We start from the raw sequence: 19671 nt of genomic DNA, 5'->3' as shown, positions 1-19671 counted from the left end.
ATGCGCATAGCTGCATGTATCTTTTAAGATCCAGGGTCGGCGTGCGCAAGGTGTTGTTTGAGAGGGGGGGGGGGGGATTTTTATAATTTTATTTTATTGGATTTTTTCCCATTTATTTCATTGCTCAGTACTGAGGCAAGTAAAAAAATGAGTGCCGTCAAGCACAGTGAGGTAGAAAAAATGAGAATTCTGAAACCATCTCCATGGAGATGTCATGGCAACACCATGACAATTTAATGTTTACCTGAAGCTATCAGGTATTCTGGTCAGCGTAACAGCACTTTTATAGGTCAAAGCACAATACATATTAGATAATTAATTTCATTACAAGAAAATTTTGGAATCATTACAAATTATTTCTCTTCCTAGTTACCTATACCAAAGGGTTTTGGGATGGGTCCCAGGGTAATAAGTAGGATTTTTGAATGATTTGAGAACTATTTCCTATGATGACATCAGCGAATTACACAGAAACTATCCCAGTGACAGTTTAGAACTGCAGGGAAAGCTGCACTGTATAGTGATAAGGAAGGAACTCTGTCACTGAGGCCTAGTTTTGTGCCAAAAATCACTTTAACCAGTTAAGGAGGAATCCAAGATGGCCAAACCTGCTGGATTTGTGTGAAGGAGAACTGGGAGCTTCGCTGAGAGATGTTCGGTTGGAAGCTTTACCCGACACCTCCCTTGAGCTACATACTACTCTCTTCCCGGAAGAACGGACAGCCCGGCAAACCCCGCGGAAAGGAGGCCCAATGCTTAGTGCCGCGTTTCCACAACATCTGATATTAGTTGGACCTTGAGTGGGCAACAAGAGGCAAGAACATCAGAGTTGGCCTCCGAACATTCCTTGTTAACATCGGAGGCCGGGGAACAGCCCAGAAGCACTGCATCTCAGCTGGCAGCTGAAGGAGAGTTAGTAGTGCCTGAATTCATCAAAACAGATCTGGTAAGACCAACAGTGATCTCTTTAGACTCAATATGGGAGGCCATTCAAACTCTTAATTTGAATATTCTTAAACAAATGGCCCCAGTTTATTCTGACTTAGGGAATGTAGATATCCGTGTAAGTAATGTGGAAAGAGATATTTTATCACATAAGAACACCATTGAAGTATTGCAGTAGGACATAAATAGTAAATCGCTATTTCATGCATCATTGATCAAGGAAAATCAGTTGCTGTCTGCAAGGTTGGAAAATTTAATGAAGGGGAAAAACTTACAGTTTATAAATTTTCCTAGAGATCAGTTAATCCCTGCAAACTCAGGGATTAACTGAAATCCTAAAAGTTCCAGAACAGACATTTCCTTTAACATATAGAGAGTACTATATTCCTCCGTTTAAGAGCGAGGATTCCAAAGATCAGAAAGGAATGTAAGTTCTTACACCAATTGTGATGCCACGATTAAACCTTACAGAAATACTTGAAACCACCCAAAAGGATTTGATTACTCATGCAACCCTGGTTGTGTCATTTCTCCTAGAGGCGGATAAGGAATGGACATTAAAGATGTATTTTCGTCATTGTTTAGAAACTTTCATGGACTATAAAATCAGTATCTTCCCAGATTTGTCAAGGATTACCCAGAAAAGAAGGAAACAGTTTTTTATTAAGGAGACCTAGGGTTTCTGAGATTGGGGCCCTATTTATATTAAAATTTCCTTGTAAATGCATAGTAAAATATCAAGGCTTTTCCTATTTTTTTTTTCAGCCAAACCAGCTCTCTTTTCTGTCTGGTAAGATTGTACCAGTAACCAGCTCTTCTTAATTGTAATTGTAACTGAGTGATAATTGGGCATTTAGGTACGTAATAAGCAATGAATACTTCTTCACACAGCAGATTCTCATTTCCTTTTTTCTTTCAAAATATACCTGAGGTTGGAAACCGTTCCTACGATGGTATAAAACATATTGAAGTTGGACGCTCTTGGTTTCAAGCATAGCCACCACGAACTGGGATGCTTACGTATAATTTGATAGGGAGGATGCAAGTGAAATGGGAGAGAGTATACTTACAAGTTGGTTACCGTTTCTTTTTGTTCCATTGTTTTCCGTGAGATTGAAGGCTTTACTTGAGGTATATCAGAAGCAGGGGTGGGCTGGGAGATTAAAATGGGGTAAAATGTGTATTGGCTGTTATTGACACATACAAATGGATGATGTATATTGCTGTTTATTCTTGTTCTGTTATGGTTTTGATGCTTTTAGCCAATAAAATCTTAATTAAAAAAAAAATAAAAATATATATATATATACCTGAGGTTGTGGTACTGGATCCCATGTCCAGGACTTTGCCTAACAGAGATGTTGTTGAACTTTTTATATTTTTTCCTGTACTGAGGTATATCGCTTGACTCTATGTATCTCTGATTTCAATAGAGATGTGTATTTCTTGAAAATATTTGTTAGATTTATAAACAACAACAAAAAAAAGTCAAGGAACACTGCTGAATGTATGACTTTGATGTTGTTAAAAAAAAATAACAACCTAGGAAAAGGTAAGATGGAGAGAATAGATTGATTAAAACTAAGGAATAGCTTATTTAGATAGCTGAGAGAAAGAAATGGAATGAACGTGAATTAATGAAATATATTTTATGAAATCACTAAAGCTAGTTACCAGAAGCCTGTTACCTGGAACTGGTTACATGACATAGGTGTCCTGTTTATTCTGAAACTTTTATAGCAATCCCAAATATTCCAAAGGCTTATTCTTAACAGAACCATCCATACACAAAAGGGATTTTGGAAATCTCAGAGCAAAAAGCTATATTATTAAGATACCTTCTCTGGTATAAGTCTGAGGTGCACTTGACGTGCTCAGAACTTTATTAAACTTTCCCCATTAGCAGTGGATAATTTATACCAAAGCTATTATAAAGTAAGGTACAATCAAGGCAATAAACTCCCTCCACTTAGTGGAAGAAATTTGTTTTTTTGTTTTCCTAAAGCTCTGAATTTACTAAAAGAAACAATTAAACATTGTTACTATAAGTAATTAGAATTATCTGAAAACTGCTTGAGAGTATATTGCTAATTAAGTCATAGATTACTGAGCTGGTCCCTCCCGATGCAGTTTCTGGAAATATGGTTGTGTCGGGCGACTGCTAATCTACCCTCTACTACTGGAAATATCCATATGAAATCTTTTTTTATTATAATTATTTGTTTTACAAATGTCTTTATTGAGTTTTTAACAACATTACAAACCAGGGTATACAATAGACAAGTGCAATAAACAGTAAACAGTGGCAGCCCTAACTACCCCAAACTACCACCCCCCCAGGAGCCACTGAGATAACCCCATAACAACATTTGCTTGAAAATCCACATCTTTGATACTTTTTCCAGGGGTATCCTCCGACCCAACAGACATGTATCGTCTCTGCCGCGAAGCTGGAAATTGTTTAATGGATCCCAAACCTTGAGAAAGGCGGATTTGCCTACTCTTCTTCGTCCATAGGAAATCTTAATAAAGTTTTGTCGGTGAACAGCATAAATTGGTGGACATTACATTTTGCTCCCTAGCCTGCTGGCTTCTGCTGTAAGGAAGGGAACATAGAGATAAACCAGATCAAGAGTTGAAGAAGTAACAAAAGTGAGAGTGTGAATGAGTGGAAATGGTACGAGAGAATATTATTTGTACTAGTGATAGTTCATTGAGATATCACAGATTTGATTCCCGATTCTCTCAGTACCACACTTTTTAGTGCTTATTTATTGACACCACAAAAGCCTTAAGGCACAGTGTTACTTCCTTACCTGTTTCTTAGTTAAGCAGAGCTCCTGTCCGCCTGACAGCACTGACAAGGAAGGGGCCCACAGAATTCAGGCTTTGATGCATTTTTTTTGGAGTGGGAATGGCGCACGTGCACGTTAAAGAAAGCTTTTTACCGTGCACACGTGCACTGAAGAATGTGCCTAGGCATTTAACAGAGACTTCACTGGAGCGATCATGCATTTCATTAGTTTGTACATTTGGCTTAACCCACTCATTTTAACTCGCATGTTAACTGTTTTGGTTAACACATAATCACAGACGATCCGTTTTAATGCTGGGCAATGTATAGAGATCCCTAAGTCACCCAGGCCCATGGCTAACATCTAACCCAAGCCCAACCCGTGACAGGCTGATCAAGTTCCGGTTCTGTCCTTAGAGGACTCGGAACACGAAGTCATAGAGGCAATGGGCCAAAAACCCAGAACAGGATCAGTCTGCCAGGTCTGACCAGGGTCAGGCAGCGAGCTCTGCATTGAGATGAGATTGAATCAAGAACTTGCAGACTTCAGATTTTTGGTTTTAGGTATGAGTGGCTAAGGAGCAGAAATCAAGACACACGAGTCTTGGACCATGCACCTGTGAGGATGCTTCTGCCCGCTGCTGAACAAAATGAAAGCAGGACTTGGAAAACTCCTTGCGGGGAGAGCTGCCAAGGAGGAATCTCGAGGCTATCTGCAAGTTCTAGGTGGCAGAAACATTCAGAGAAAAGCAGTCCAATGCTGGGCTCTGAGGCGGCTCTGAGAGGAGATTCGATTTTGGAAATGGCAAAGAGAGGGGGGAAATGATCTGAAATCAAGGAATCCTGTCTCTGCAGAAAACGTGGAAAGAAAATCAGTGGCCAACATCAGACCCATCACCCAACCAAAAGGAATGCTTAGCCACTTTCCAAACCACGCAATCAGCCCTGAATAATAATCTTTTAATTAAAAGGCAAGAAAAAAAATGTGTATTTATAAGCAGAAGGCTGGTAAAGCAGGGCTAATTTCTTCCAATATTTATTTTGAAATGCAAACAGGACATTGGTGCACTGATTCATTTACTGTAGCATTGTGGCAAAATCTCTGTCTTCTGGGACTCTGCTTTAGGATTTCGGAATGAATCATTCGGAGAAAATGTGCGTCCTGGGGGAACTAAATGCACAGATCTGCCGAAAGGAAAGAAATATGAGAATCTGTAGCAATAAAATCCTTTTTTTTTATATAGCTAACGCACACACTTTACTAGAATGGATTGACACGGAGGCGCCAACGTTAGGGATGTGGAGGGAAGCAGCATTTCAGCACATGAATATGGATTCGCTGACATCCACAGTGGCGGAGAGTACTCATGTAAGTACAGTTTTGTTTTGTGTTTTTTAAGTGTGGGAGTATTTTATCCAAACGTTGGCAATGCAAGCGCAGAAAAACATTTCTGAAACATTCAGAAGGGTGCGATTAATGGATGTTTTTTTAATCGACACACTTACAGGAAAATTTTAACTAAGTGCAAAGTTATCTGTGTACACAGCAGGGTGAGCAGGGCACCTGCCCTGAGTGTCATGCCTAAGGGGGGGCGGGCGGGGAGGAGATTGCTGCTTCTGGAGAGAGGGCACTGCTGCTGGGCAGGGGGATTGGGGAAGAGGGTTTGCTGCAGCTGCTGGGCAAAGGGTGGAGGAGAGAGAAGGGCTGTTGTTGCTGGGCAAGAGGCTGGGGAGAGAGAAAGGGTGCTGCTACTGGCAAGGGGTGGATGGGGAACATAGGGTGATTCAGGGAAAGAAGTAAGTGGGGGAGAGAGAGGGCAATGCAGGGCAAAGAGTGTAGAGCAGAGCTTTCCAAACTGTGTGTCGGGACACGTTAGTGTGTCACCTGCAGTGTGCAGGTGTGTCGCACAAGCCCGGTCAACTCTGACGCAAGTTTGGGCTTTTTTTTTCCTAGAGATTCACTTTTTTTTTTCAGTTTATGGGTTGCTTATTATTGGGTGATTTTTGCTGTCAATCGCGTTTTTTGGGGGGGCTTGGTGGGTGGAACGAGCCCAGCCATCCTTGCATTGGCTGCTGCTGCTGCCGATGAGGCCTGGCCATGAGGAGTACTGACTGCAAGCAGCAGTGTCTGGTGATCATGGAAGGGAGTGAAGCACTTAACTGGCAACAATCAAAAAGACGAGGTACATGAGTGTGGGGGCCAGACATGTGCTGGGGGGAGAGAGATGAGTGAGTGGGGGGCAAACGTGCTGGGGGGACAGACATGTGCTTGAGGGGGAGAGATGTGAGTGTGTGGGGTACAGACATGTGCTGGGGGGGGAGAGAAATGAGTGTGTGGGGGTCAGACATGTGCTTGAGGGGGAGAGATATGAGTGTGTGGGGGCCAGACATGTGCTGGGGGGAGGAGAGAGATGAGTGTGTGGGGGACAGACAATTTGTTTTATTATTGTTTCTCATAAATTATAACAATAACATGAATCTTGGAATATATATTTTTAATATAAATTTAAGGTTTTCATGAGATATTTTATTTATGTATATATTTAAGGAAACAAATTGTCGAAATATGTTTCGTTCGTTTAACCTTTAACCTCTGGTTTACTAGTAGACTGAATTACTGTGTCCCGAAATTATGTTTGTCTAAAACGTGTGTCACCAACATGAAAAGTTTGGAAAGCTCTGGTGTAGAGGGTAGATGAAGATGAAGATTCAGAGCAAGAAGTGGAGGTGGAGAGGGAAACGCTAGACAAGGAGCTGGGGGAAGAGGAGGATGAAGGGCAAGAAGTGGAGGAGGAGAGAAAGCAGGGGTTGCTGGGCAGAAAGGGCAAGAGAGAGGAGGATATTCTGTTGGAAATGCTGCCACCATAGGGAGAGTCATGGCTTTTCCAATGAAGGAGAGAACATTGTGCTGGAGCAGCCACTGGAAAGAGCGTGTGTGTGTGTGTGAGAATGTGTGAGCATGTGTGTGTGTGTGAGTGAGAGAGAGCGTGTGTGAGTGAGAGCGTGTGTGTGTGTGTGTGAGAATGTGTGAGCATGTGTGTGTGTGTGTGTGTGAGAGTGTGTGTGAGAGAGAGCGTGTGTGAGTGAGAGCTTGTGTGTGTATGTGTGTGAGCGTGTGTGATGGGGCGGGGTAGGAGCATAATTCTGAATATCTGCCATGGGTGCATAAAAGCCAATGCCTATACAGTCAAGCACACACACACACAAGATAACTTGATTTTCAAACACAAGGTACGTGCACAAGTTGTGTTTAAATATCGAGTTGTTGCGAGGCTGAGTGTCAGACATGCTTGGGACAGGACTGGGGGGGGGGGGGGGGGTAACAGGCAGAAGAAATGAAGGAGGGGGCTTGAGCGTTTGCTCGAGGGGCTGAAGAGGGGAAATATGGAACGATCCCGGGCAAAGGGTCGCGGTGTGGCTGCCCTGGGCTTCCCGGCGGGCTGCGCGGAGCGACCCTGGTTACAGCCCTAAAAGCGACAGGCAGGGGACGGTCCAGGTGGTCCAGGCAGCGGCCGCACTCGTTACTGTAAGGCACGGGAGGGGACCTGGGTGTTGGATTAATGGCAGGTCCTGTACAAGATAATAAGGCCTGAAGGGGCCGGCACTACATGCTTTGGACAGGCAGAGGCAGTGACAGGCAGAGGGCTGGGAAGAAGATATTTGGGCAGGGGAAGCTGATATCGGTTTAGGCATGGAATTTATATGCTCAGCTACCCAACCTATAAAAATATTTGTTGCTTTTTTTTTTTTTTTTTCAGTCCGTTCTCTTTGTGAAGGGAAATAGACTGACCAGATCTGTAAGATTGTAAAGTTACTGAAATATATTTGGTGCCATAGATCCTAGAGATAGTATTTAGCAATCTTGAATGGGTTTCTGTGAGATCTATGTGATGTCTGAAGCGTGCGTTGTATTATGATAATGCACAGCCAATAAAAACAATAAAACATTTAAGGAACATAAAAAGGCACCAGACACTGCGCATCTTTACATGTTTGTTTTTTTGGCTGGCCCTCACTCTCAAGCACGTAATCCATTACCGGGCTTGTTACCATGTGCATATGAAACCTCACTGGTGTCCATAATTAGTGACATTTGTTCACTTGGATTCAGCCGGATAATGGGGAGATTTGAACATCCCGCCATGCTGATTAGCCCCGAGATAGCCAGAGAACAGTTTATGCAGCTAAAAGGTTGCCTGGCCAGCTTAGGGAGCAGGGCTAAGGGGGGCATTCCAGGGTGAAACCAGCTAGCTGGAGAGAGTATGGCACAGCCACCCAGCGTTCAGGAGACCTGGGACCATCAGAAGGGCTTTCAACCAGCGGTCCTGCCACAGAGAGACTCTGAATCTCCAGACTCAGAGGAACCTTGAACCTGCTGCTGTTGCGTTCGTGCCTGTTCTCGCCCTCGCTCCACCCTCTCTACCTTGTGGCGACTCCCTTCGGGTCTGACAGACAGATGCTGTCGCGGCTTCTTCTCGCCATTTTCCTCCTGGAATCCCCGGGCTGACCTGACGCTACGAATCCGCCATGTTCCTGATGACGTAAGGGCACGCGCTCCAGACTTGTACCAGCAAGGGCGCGAACCTCGGGGCGTCCCCCATAGAAACGTCATCCGCTTCCAACATAAAAGTTCTTTGATTTCTACTACGAATCGAGTTAGCAAGGGCAAGGGTAGGAACCCCTTCCTCGCAACTCTCGGGAAAGCATTCTCTGCTGCTCTGCCTCTACAAACTTACCAAGGGGTACCCGCTCCTCGGGGGCCCCACTCTCTTTCTTCTTGATTTCAGATTATTGGACGGGATCCGGTACTCGCTCCTCGAGGGCCTACGTTCCTGAATCTCTCCTAGCCTCTCTTCTATTCCAGAAGCCGTTCCATACACAGTTATTGTGAGTTCTATTTCAGACTGCTTATAAGAACCAGTATTCGCCTGTGGCTCCTGTTCCTGAATACTGAAGACTCTCTGTTGCATAAGAAGACATTACAGATATCTAGAACTGGGAGTGTATCATCTACTACTGGTTATGTATCTAGCATACCCTGTCTACTCACTACCTATAGTCTCTCCTTACAGCTCAGCAACTCAGAGATCGTAATTCCAGTATCAGAGGGACTTCAGCCCTGCCGGGCACATCAGCTCACTACTGCCACCTCTGGTGGTTCTACTTCCAGTCTAAAGAACTATCTGTGTTTGTCTCAATACTCCAGCCTAGCCGGTGGTCCCTCTCAGGATCTCCACTTGACGGCGCTGTCATCTACCATCGGCCCAGGGATTCACTATCTCTACTAAGTGTTACTCCTTACACTAATAGAGCGGTATTATTATCTGCCACTCTGTGGGAGCCAACCCACATCAGATCATTACTCCTCTCTCTGCGGAAGCTGATCCATATCAGATAGATAACTCCCCGTGAGGATCATACAGGTGGCTGGCTCCTCCCTTTACAGGAATGAAGCATAACACTTTGCCAACTTCTCCCCTCTGGGGGAGCAGAGCACTAACAAGATTGCTAATTCCTCCTCCTACAGGAGCCAAGCCTATCAGATCGCTAACTCCTCCCCTTGGGGGGAGCTGATTGATAACAGATCGCTAACTCCGCCCTCCTGGCGGGGTGAACGCTAACAGCTGCCCAGTCGCAGAGAGATGCCAGCACAGCCAAACCAGCACCAGAGGGATTCTGGCCCAGTCTCTAAGTGCTCTAGAGACAATAATTTAATGCATCATCACCAGAGAGGCTCTGGCCCCACACTTCAAGACCAGAGAGAACCTGATTCAGCACCCCAGGGAACCCAATTCAGTGCTTTAGTGCCCCAGAGAACTTGACTCAGCACTTCAGCACCAGAGAACCTGATTCCACGCTTCAGTGCCAACAAAACTCTGATTTACAACTAATGCCTCAGAAAGATACTGGTCCTAGACCATAGCTCCAGAGAGACACCAGTTCAGTAATTCTGTGCCGAGCACCTTTGTTTTCCGTGAAAATCTGGACTCCACCGACTATAATTCAAAGAAACCTAGTATCTCCCAACCACAATCCCCATGGTAAATGGGACCCAGGAATAGGGGATCTTAAAGGGGGAGCTACTGTCACAGTTTTGCCTGCTGTGCAGTTTTCCCATGCCAAGGTTCAGCCTGCTGAGTAGTCTTGCCTCCACTAGGAGTCCTCAGCGAGCCTTGCTCATTACCTTGCCAGTTACCTCCACATTGATTACACCATATCTTAGCCTCAGCCCTACTTAACCCAGCCTGCTGAATACCTCAGTGCCTCTTCAATGAGTCACCTTGGCTCTCTGACCTGGCCACTCTTACCTCGCTATTCTATCTTGCCTTGTGGCCAATCCAGGCCTTCTGCCTTGTCTTATGGCCCATCTGGGCCTTCGGCCTTGCCTTGCTGCCCAGCCAGGCCACTTGCCTTGCAGGCTCTCATGGCCTTTCATCTTGCTCTGTGGCCACTCTTCACCTCGTCTTGCTCTGGGCCCTTCAAGACTTTCTGCCCTTGCTCTGTGCTGTCTTGGGCTTTTCTGTCTTACCTTACTGCCTCCAAGCCTACTAGGATTAACTTGACCAGTCTCGTGCCCTGTTGGGCTTTCTTGTTCCCTGTTACCTGTCCTTGTCTAATTCAGTCATGTCCTTGTCCAGTCCTTGTCCTACCTGGTACAGTTCAGTCCCTTGATTATTTCCCAGGCCTTGCCCTTGCTCTTTGCCTCAGATTCAGCCCCAGCTTGTGCTCTGTATCCAGTCCTCAGTCAGTCCCTGTATCCAGCTTCCAGCCTGCCCTGCCTCATCCAGCCTACACCTGATCTCAGCTTCCAGTCATGTATTCAGCTCCCAGTCCATGCCTTGATGTACCACAGAGGACAAGTCCTACTGGCCCCCAGAACCCAAGGGCTCACCTGCAGAGGAGTGGGTTGGTTAGGCAGAAGACCAGCTCCAGTCCTATCCTGCAGACCTGTTCTGCCTGTGTGGGGGTGATCCCTGACTCCAGCCGGCCAGTCCATGACACAGAACTATAAAAACACCCCCCCCCCCCCCCCCACACACACACACACACACACATAACTTCATCTCACGTCTTCAACATTTTGCAAGGACATCGCTCACATTCTACACAGCTCATGCCTATCTACCAGATCTCAGTTGAAGTGTTGTCTCACCGTGTGAGCTCCTCCTGGAGCTTCTCCTGATCTTTATCCTCCTTTAAGACTCCATCCTCTGCTTTCACTAAGCCTTTCTCCCTTTCACAAAAGCTGTGTAACAGTTCTTACCAGCAGTTCTGGTCCACTCACTGAGACCCTCTTTTCTTTTCATAAAATAATGTAAATTGCCCCTCCAGCACATTACTGCACACACTTCTGGTGCACATCAGACAGACAAAAATGCAGGAAGCTGCTGGTGTAGTTCAGTTGCCAGTTAAATCAGATTTTCAGGAGGCCCAATGCTTGCTCTCTATGATCCCTAGGACGACTATTATAGTACTCAGAGCCAGAAGATAGAGTAGATGAAGGAAAGGCAGAGTAGCAAGGGATCTCCATTATCATCTACAAACACACAAAAAAAGAATAATCCTACTGTTGTGTCCATCGGTGCCAGACGCTCTCTCTCCGCCCTCCTTACCTCGCTGGTGCCTCCCTCTCCTTCCGAGGGAAGATTGGCTGCCGCGGCATTCTCCTGCCACTTGTCCTCGGTCATTCCAGGACCGGCTCGACACTGCAACCGCCATGTTTCCTGGAGGCCTAGGTGCGCGGCCCCGATTGAAGTACCGGCATTGGCGCGAACCTCAGGGGCGTCCCCCGAAGATGACATCATCCGCGACGTATATTTAAGGTCTCAGAATTTGCTAGCACATCGAATTAGCAAGGGTTTCGCTACCTAAGCTACTCCTCCTCCTCAGACTTACCAGAGGTACCTGCTCCACGGGGGCCTTACTCTCTCCTTGTTTTTTCAGGTCACAGTCTGGAACCGGTACTCGCTCCTCGAGGGCCCTCATTCCAGACTTAATTCGTATACTCTTCTGCCTGGAAGTCTTCACTACCAACTATCTCAGCTACATCAGTGAGTTACTATCGTTCTCTCTGAGCTTTCCCTGGAACCAGGTACTCGCTCCTCGAGGGCCTATACTTTCCAGCTCTTGGGCTTATTTATTTATTTATTTATTTATTTATTTAAAGTCTCTTTTATACCGATGGCCGTTCGCACATCACATCGGTTTACAAAAAACAAGAACTATTGGGCATGGCCCTTACATATAACCGATATATAAACAATAAACAGGGGGAGTAGATAATACTGAAAGGCAACGCCAATTAATAAATCAATAAATAGATAGATAAAAAACTATGAACATGAGTAACAATATACAATAATCAGGGGTCATAAAGCATCAGGCATAAATCGGTGGTCATAAGGCATTCCTAGTCATAGAGCATTCTTAATCGTAGAACGAAGAATAGTTTACAGGGGAGTTTTATGTGATGGGCGGTGTCATAGGGTAGGCTTGCTGGAAGAGCCAGGTTTTCAGTTTTTTCTTGAATTTGGGAGTGTAGGTCTCCATGCGTATGTCATGAGGCAAGGAGTTCCATGCGGAAGGGCCAGCGAGTGAAAAAGATCTGTTTATGGTGGAGGAGAGTTTGAAAGATTTGATGGATTGGGTACGTAGGGTTCCTTGGAGGGCTGGGCGGGTGGGTCTGTTGGAGGTACGGGGGAGGAGGGGAGGGTTGATCCAATTGAGGTTTGAGTTTACCAGACTTTTGTGGATTAGGGAGAGTACTTTATAAAGAATTCGTGAGTGTATTGGGAGCCAATGAAGTTCAATAAGTGTGGGCGTAATATGGTCTCTTTTTTTAGAATTTGACAATATGCGAGCGGCGGCGTTTTGTAATAGTTGCAACGGCTTGATGTGTGTTGCGGGGATGCCAAGGAGGAGTGCGTTACAGTAGTCTATTTTTGACAATATAATAGACAGGAGTACTGTTCGGAAGTCAGAAAAGTGTAGTAGGGGTCTGAGTTTTTTAATTGTTTGCAGCTTAAAATAGCATTCCTTTATGATAGAGTTAATGAATGGTTTAAAAGTAAGGTGATTATCAATAAGGACACCTAAATTTCGAACGTGTGCGGGGAAAATGGTGGATGAGTATGAGGGTGGTATGGCTGGAAGCAGTTGCTTATTGGAAATGATTAATAGTTTGGTTTTGTGGGGATTTAGGGCCAGGTGCATGTCAGCGAGGAGTTGGTTGATGTAGGACAGACAGGATTCCCAATTTTGTAGAGCAGTTTGGAGACATTCATTGGGACATTGTGTGAGTGTTACCATCTGCATACACTGCCTACTCACTGTATCTCAGTCTCTCTTCAGCTCAGCCTCCAGGGATCGCTGTTCCAGTATCTAAGGGACTACAGCCCAGCTGGGCTTGCCAGCTCACTACTGCCACCTCTGGTGGTTCAGTAATAAAAAAAACTAATAAAAGAACTAGTTTGTGTTTGTCTCCTACTTTGAGCCTGACCAGTGGTCCCTCTCGGGATCATCCCCCGGGGGCGTGGTCATCTGCCACTGGTCCAAGGATCCACCCTTAACTCTCATATATAACTACAGATCTCGAACAGAGTGCTAACTAGTATCTGATTGCTCCTCCCATCAGGCATCAGATCAATAACAGATTGCTAACTCCAGCAACTCATAGCTTCAGATCAATAACACCTACATTTTTCTAACAGCACACAGCTCTTCCATACTTACTTAGCAGTTCTCTGACCAGTGATTCCCAGGCGTAAAGCTGTGTGTGAACCTATCAAAATAATCACCGACCACAAGATAAACGTCCAAGTATCAAATAGGGCTGTCATCTTTTGCTAATGGGCAAATTTCAATAAAATGCTTGAAGCTCCTATGTGCATATAATCATAGGTCTTTTTTTTAACATAAAAATATTAAAATCTCTTCACCATCAAAAGTGAGCATTCAAACACACACACAAACGAACGCCATGAAAAAAATAAAATGCTCTCCAGGTAATCTTATAATTGAAAAGGAAAACTACTTTTCCCAGAATGAAAACTGCTTCAGTAGTTCTGCTATGGGCTGTCGAGTCAGACGCTGACTTAGGACACAGTTATTTCGTTAGAGCAGACACCAAATGCACGGTTCCGATCTTATCCTCCCTTCTCCAATTTTCCTTATAATGAAAAAGGCGAAAGCACTTCCAGCAGAGCAGATACCAAGTCAGTGGTAGTCTGGCTTTTAGTAATACGTCAAACACCAACATGTTATTTGACTGACATGAACACCAGCTTCAGTATTTTATCACATTCTTGTTTTCCTGACGAGCCTGCATCGGCGAACAGAATTCTTACAGAAAGATGTGATAAACAATATCATATTATTAGGGCGTGAACCAAAAGATCTGAGTTTGCCCTAAGGAGGGAGGAAGGTGGAAAAGGAGAGGCTGCAGGTGGGGAGAGATGGAGAGGCTGGACAAAGTATGGGACGATGCTTAATGGAGATAAAGATGGAGGTGACTGTTAGAAAAGGGAGCAATGCAGGGCCGATGTGTCCATTAGGCAAACTAGGCAGTCACCTAGAGCGCCAAGATTTTTGGGGGCAGAAAAATCCGACCAGTGTGAGATCCACAGGAGTGCTGTACCAGAGCCAACACCATCAAAGAAGAGAGCGCTGTGCTGGACCCACTTCCATCACCAGTTAAGTTGGAGGAGGGGAGGTGAATGAACAAAGGTTCGCCTAGGGTGCCAAATAGGCTTGCACCAGCCCTGGAGCAATGGCAAGGCTGGGGGAACGTGGCAGATGGAGAACCAAAGGAAAAATACACCATGGGGTCAGAGGGATCTTTCTATCCTAAAGAGGTGCCGCTGCAATTCCAAGGGAAAATCCTTCCCTCGCAAATTTTCACAGATTAGCACTTGTAGCAAACTGTTTCAAAATTGCAGCAAAACAAATATACATCATTGCTAGCCAGTTCTGGTTTTTGACCTTCTATCCCATTGCACTATGGGATTTGTAGTCCTGCTGCCTCTATTGGCAATCGGCACTACAGTTACCATGGTGTGGGGTCAGGATGAGGAGGATGTTGAGGGGAAAGAGGTACAGTATCTGAAGATCTACGAGAGATCTATGAACGCAGTATTGATGTTTGTTCTAGGTGCCTGGTGGTGTTTTACAAAAAGCTGCAATAGTAGCTCAATGTGAATTGGGGGCAACATTTGCTATTGTTGCTCAGTGCTCTATTTTATAGCTGCATTGTAATTAGAGACTTGGAAAGAGATTTGACTACTACCTACTACTGTTTATTATTTCTAAAGCATTCCTAGACATATGCAGTGCTGCACAGATACATATAAGACAGAGTCTCTGTCCACCATTGCAAAATTCATTGCTGAACTCATCAACTGTTCCATCACACATGGTAGCATCCCAGACCCACTCAAACCTGCTGTAGTAAGACCCCTCCTTAAAAAACCAAACCTTGACCCGTCAGACCTAGCTAACTACAGATCCATTTCCAACCTGCCTTTCATTTCAAAAATTTTGGAAAGAGTCATTAACAAACAACTCTGCGAGTTCCTAGAAGACTACAACAACCTCCACCCCTCACAATTTGGATTCCGGAAAGCACGCAATACAGAAACCCTACTACTATCAATGACAGATACCATCCTCAAAGGTATGGACCATGGAACCTCATACTTGCTCGCCCTCCTAGATATCTCGGCAGCGTTCGACACTGTCAATCATCAAATCCTAATGACCCGCCTGGCTGAAATAGGTATTGCTGACACCGCACTTTCATGGTTCTCCTCCTATCTTAACCATAGAGAATACGTAGTAAAAATTGACAGACACCAATCCTCACACATCCCTATCACACAAGGTGTCCCCCAAGGTTCATCTTTATCATCAACCCTTTTCAATATATACCTCCTACCCCTCTGCCAATTACTATCTGACTTAGGCCTCAAATTTTTCCTTTACGCAGACGATGTGCAGATTATTATCCCAATCCAAAAATCCATTGAGGAATCCATGCACTTCTGGGAATCTTGCCTCTCTTCAATAACGTCAATGCTATCCAACCTACACCTAGCTCTAAACGCTGCAAAAACAGAACTACTCATCATTTCCACCCATCTTGACTGCTCTCCCCACGACTCACCTCAGAACACAACTGCTCCACAACACAAATTACAGGATGTAAGAGACTTGGGCGTCCTTATCGACCATCAACTAAACTTTAAACCTTACATCAAATCCATCATAAAGGGAGGCTTCTACAAATTAAATATCCTCAGGAAACTCAAACCTCTGCTCCACACCAACGATTTCCGAACTGTAATCCAGACTACTATGCTGTCAAAACTGGACGATTGTAACGCCCTCCTACTCGGCCTCCCTGCTACCACTATCAAGCCACTCCAGATCCTCCAAAATTCCATGGCCAGAATCATAACAAACACCCGAAAAACACAACACATCACTCCAATTTTAAAAGACCTGCACTGGCTGCCTATCTCCTTCCGTTCACAATACAAAACACTCACCATTCTTCACTTCTCATTATACCAACTCAATCACACCTGGCTGGAAGAAATGCCTCGCTTCCGCACTTCCAACCGCCCCACAAGAAGTGCTCATGCAGATACCCTACACATTCCTTCCCTGAAGGCTGCGCATCTGTCCCTCACCAGAGAAAGGGCTTTCTCTATAGCTAGCACCTACCTCTGGAACTCCCTCCCCCCTTCCCTCCGAATAGAACCATCACTCAACAAATTCAAAAAAGGAGTCAAAACATGGCTCTTCAAGCAGGCATACCCCGACTCAACCAATACGTAGACTTCTCCTAAATGGACCTTTCTAAATGGACCTTCTAAGAATTTCCATTACCTGCCCTCCTCCCCTTGCTCTTCTCCTTTTCCATCTGTGCCCCTACCCTCCCCCCCTGGAACTTTGCTGCACTTCATAACCCCTGTACCACTTTCTCATTGTTCAAGATAAAGTTTTCTTAGTTTGTACAAAGTTTCTCTTTCTTTCTTTCTACCTTTTTCCTCCATAGCTATTTAGTTCTTTTATGTTATTATATATAATCTCAGAATGTTTTTTACGATGCTTATATCTTACACCATTTGCGTTTAACTATGACATGTTATTCTGTTCATTGTATTTTCCTCCTTTCAGTTCAATGTAAGCCGGTATGATGTGCCTCACGAATGTCGGCAAAGAAAAGTCTATAAATAAATAAATAAATGTGTCTATCTTCATTTCCCTCCCCTTTACTGTGTCCCCCTCTGTCTCTCCCCTTACCTCACCCTGTGACTCTTAACTGTCTCTTCCCCTCCTCTGTTCCTGTATCTCTCGGTTGGCTCAATGCAGCCCTCTCTCTTGGATCTTGGCCCAGCACTCAGTGAGGGAGGGGGAGGGACCCATAGGCCATTGCTGCAGAGATCCGTGGAGCCACTGGGAACTGAGGGCTGTGCTGTGTCCTGCCTCCTCTCTCTCTCCATCTCATCGAATCTCAACACAGGAAAGGAGGCAAGAGGGCGGGGACACAGCTCAGCTCTCGTCTCTGTCTTTCCCTGTGACCAGGAAGCTATGGAAAGGGAAGGAGCCTCTTGCAAAAAACGGATTTTCAGTGACTGGTCAGTACTTCTGACGAGACATTGTACAGCACAGCTGAAAACCTGGCTGTCCGGTCCAAAACCGGGCAGTTGGCAACCCTAGCTCTAATACTGTTACCTCTCGCACCGAAGCCTGTGTTCCACTAAGGACTAGGTCTAAAATAGTTTCCCCTCTTGTTGGTTCTTGTACCAGCTGCTCCATGAAGAAGTCATTTATTTCATCTAGGAATTTTACTTCTCTAGAATGTCCTGATGTAACATTCATCCAATTAATACTGGGGTAACTGAATTCACCTATCATTAGTGTGCTGCTGATTTTGTTAGCTTTCCTCTCCTGGCATAGCCAGTTCAAGCCTTTAGGCCCCATAAGCAGGAGACAGCAGCAGGCACCAGGAGATGATGCCAGCACAGCTTGGTGATTTAAACTCAGAAACTACCTCTTGCAGTGCGTGTTGCTATTGCTGTCTGCTCACCTTCTCTTTGCCTTGCCTTGTCAGTCCCTGCTGAATCTTGGTCTTCTGTTCTTGCCTATCTGTCTGTCTCTGCTTGACTTCTGGTATTGTCCTGGCTTCAGACCCCGACTACTCTCCTGGATTGCCACCTGCCCTGACTTTAGCTTGGACCTCAACCCCAATTGACCTTTGCCTGCCCCGATTTCGGCCTGCTCCTCGACATTGCTTGCTTGTTGCCCAACCTGACCTCGGCCTGTTACTCAACTTCATCTGACTGCTTATTACACTACCCTTACCTAAGCCCTGATGGCCCCTGGAACCCAAGGGCTTAACCTGCGCAGAACAGGCCTGATATAGGTGAAGCTTTAGACTCAGACCTCATGAGAACGTGTCTACCAGCTGTGAGCATGAGCCTAGCAGGTTTGCCTACTAGGCTATGTCAACCATGCCACAGCCCAAGGGCTCACTTATAAATTCCTCTTTATCTCTGTCCTCCATCCCTACACATTCCTGAATTGCATGGCGCACCAGTGAATCAGCATTGCTCCAAGCCCACAAAGTTTCTTTCTAGGATCATGACCAAGCTTCTACCTCCTTATAGGCTTGTCTTCTACAGTGTTATATTTGAAACTGTTAGAATATCTGGCTAAGCCTGATAGACTGGCGTTCCAAGCCTGTCTTCTGCCCAGAGCTGCACCCCAGGGACCCATTACCACGTGTAAACTGTCCTATGTCAACATAATCTAAAGGTCACTCCTCCCTGAGGCTATTCTCTTCTTGAATATTCATAAATAGCTCTGTTCATCTTGTCCCAGATACCCCAGATATGATGATGTAATAAAGCAACCTTAGTCACAACTTGCTTGAGTGAAGTGCAAAATTTAGGTCTGGTATTTATTATTTGACATTATGTGTTTGAGTCATAGTGGATTTACAAGTGAACATGTTTGAAATGTTAAAAGAGATTTCTATTTCCAGAATGAGAGAAGTTCTTTAGTGAATTAAGCATTGTTCCCTGGGAATGAATAATGTTAAGGTTAAATTAAGTAACAATGCTCATGTAAGATTTGTGGACCCATGTTACTGTGGTAAGGTTGGCTGAACCTATGGGGAAGGTCCTTACCAACAGTTGGTGGAGCTACACAGAGGGGAGACGAGTCTGAAGCTTCACATATATCAACCCCTTTCTCCTTGGGTTGAGCCCTCAGGTTCCAGGGGCCAGCAAGGCAAGTCTCTTAGGAAGCCCATGGGAGCATAGGTCCAGAGTCAGGCTAGGGTCAATGGCAGGCGCAGGCAAGAATAGTCAGTGTTCAAGCTAGGGTCAGTGGCAAGCAAGAATGGTCAATGTTCATTCTAGAGTCAGTGGCAGGTGGGAATGGTCAGTGTCCAGGCTAGGATCAGTGGCAGGCAAGACTGATCAGTGTCCAGGCTAGGGTCAAATCCAGAAGTTGGTCTGAGGGCAGGTGTAGGGAGCAAGGAGGACTGACACAGCAGAGTAGGAAGGAAGGCAGTAGCAGGATAAGACTAGGCTGGGGAGATGAGGCAGGCTGGGCTGGCAAGACGAGGCAAGCTGGAATCAGGAATTCCGGAAGAAGCAGCAACTCACACTACACGGGAATGAAGGTGATCTGTTGCTGAGGTGAGGTAGAGGCGTCAGAAGGGCCTTTTTATAGAGTTACGTCAAAGACATCATCAAGGGGCGCTGTGGCCTGATTCCCACTGTGGGCCCTTTAAAGGTGTGAAGGGTGTGCAAGCCTAGGGGGGAAATGCCGGTGGCAGCAGTTCTGGCGATGTCTTGCCATGCTCTGGAAAATCGATGATGTTCACCGCAGAGGAGGGTCCAGGGTGTCTGGCTGCAGCG

The 19671-nt window shown here is 45.4% G+C and overlaps 1 long non-coding RNA gene across 1 annotated transcript in view; it reads left to right on the top strand.

Annotated features, from left to right (window-relative positions):
* Positions 1–739: 739 nt before the first annotated feature.
* Positions 740–19671, top strand: part of LOC115086736 — a 52314-nt gene continuing 33382 nt past the window's right edge. The window contains exons 1-2 of the long non-coding RNA XR_003855323.1: positions 740–946; positions 4984–5108. This is a non-coding gene — a long non-coding RNA (uncharacterized LOC115086736). The remainder of the gene's footprint in view (positions 947–4983; positions 5109–19671) is intronic.

This window comes from Rhinatrema bivittatum, chromosome 3 (genome assembly GCF_901001135.1).
Source record: "Rhinatrema bivittatum chromosome 3, aRhiBiv1.1, whole genome shotgun sequence".
Classification (NCBI taxonomy): domain Eukaryota; kingdom Metazoa; phylum Chordata; class Amphibia; order Gymnophiona; family Rhinatrematidae; genus Rhinatrema; species Rhinatrema bivittatum.
This window is presented reverse-complemented; position numbering and strand designations above follow the sequence as displayed.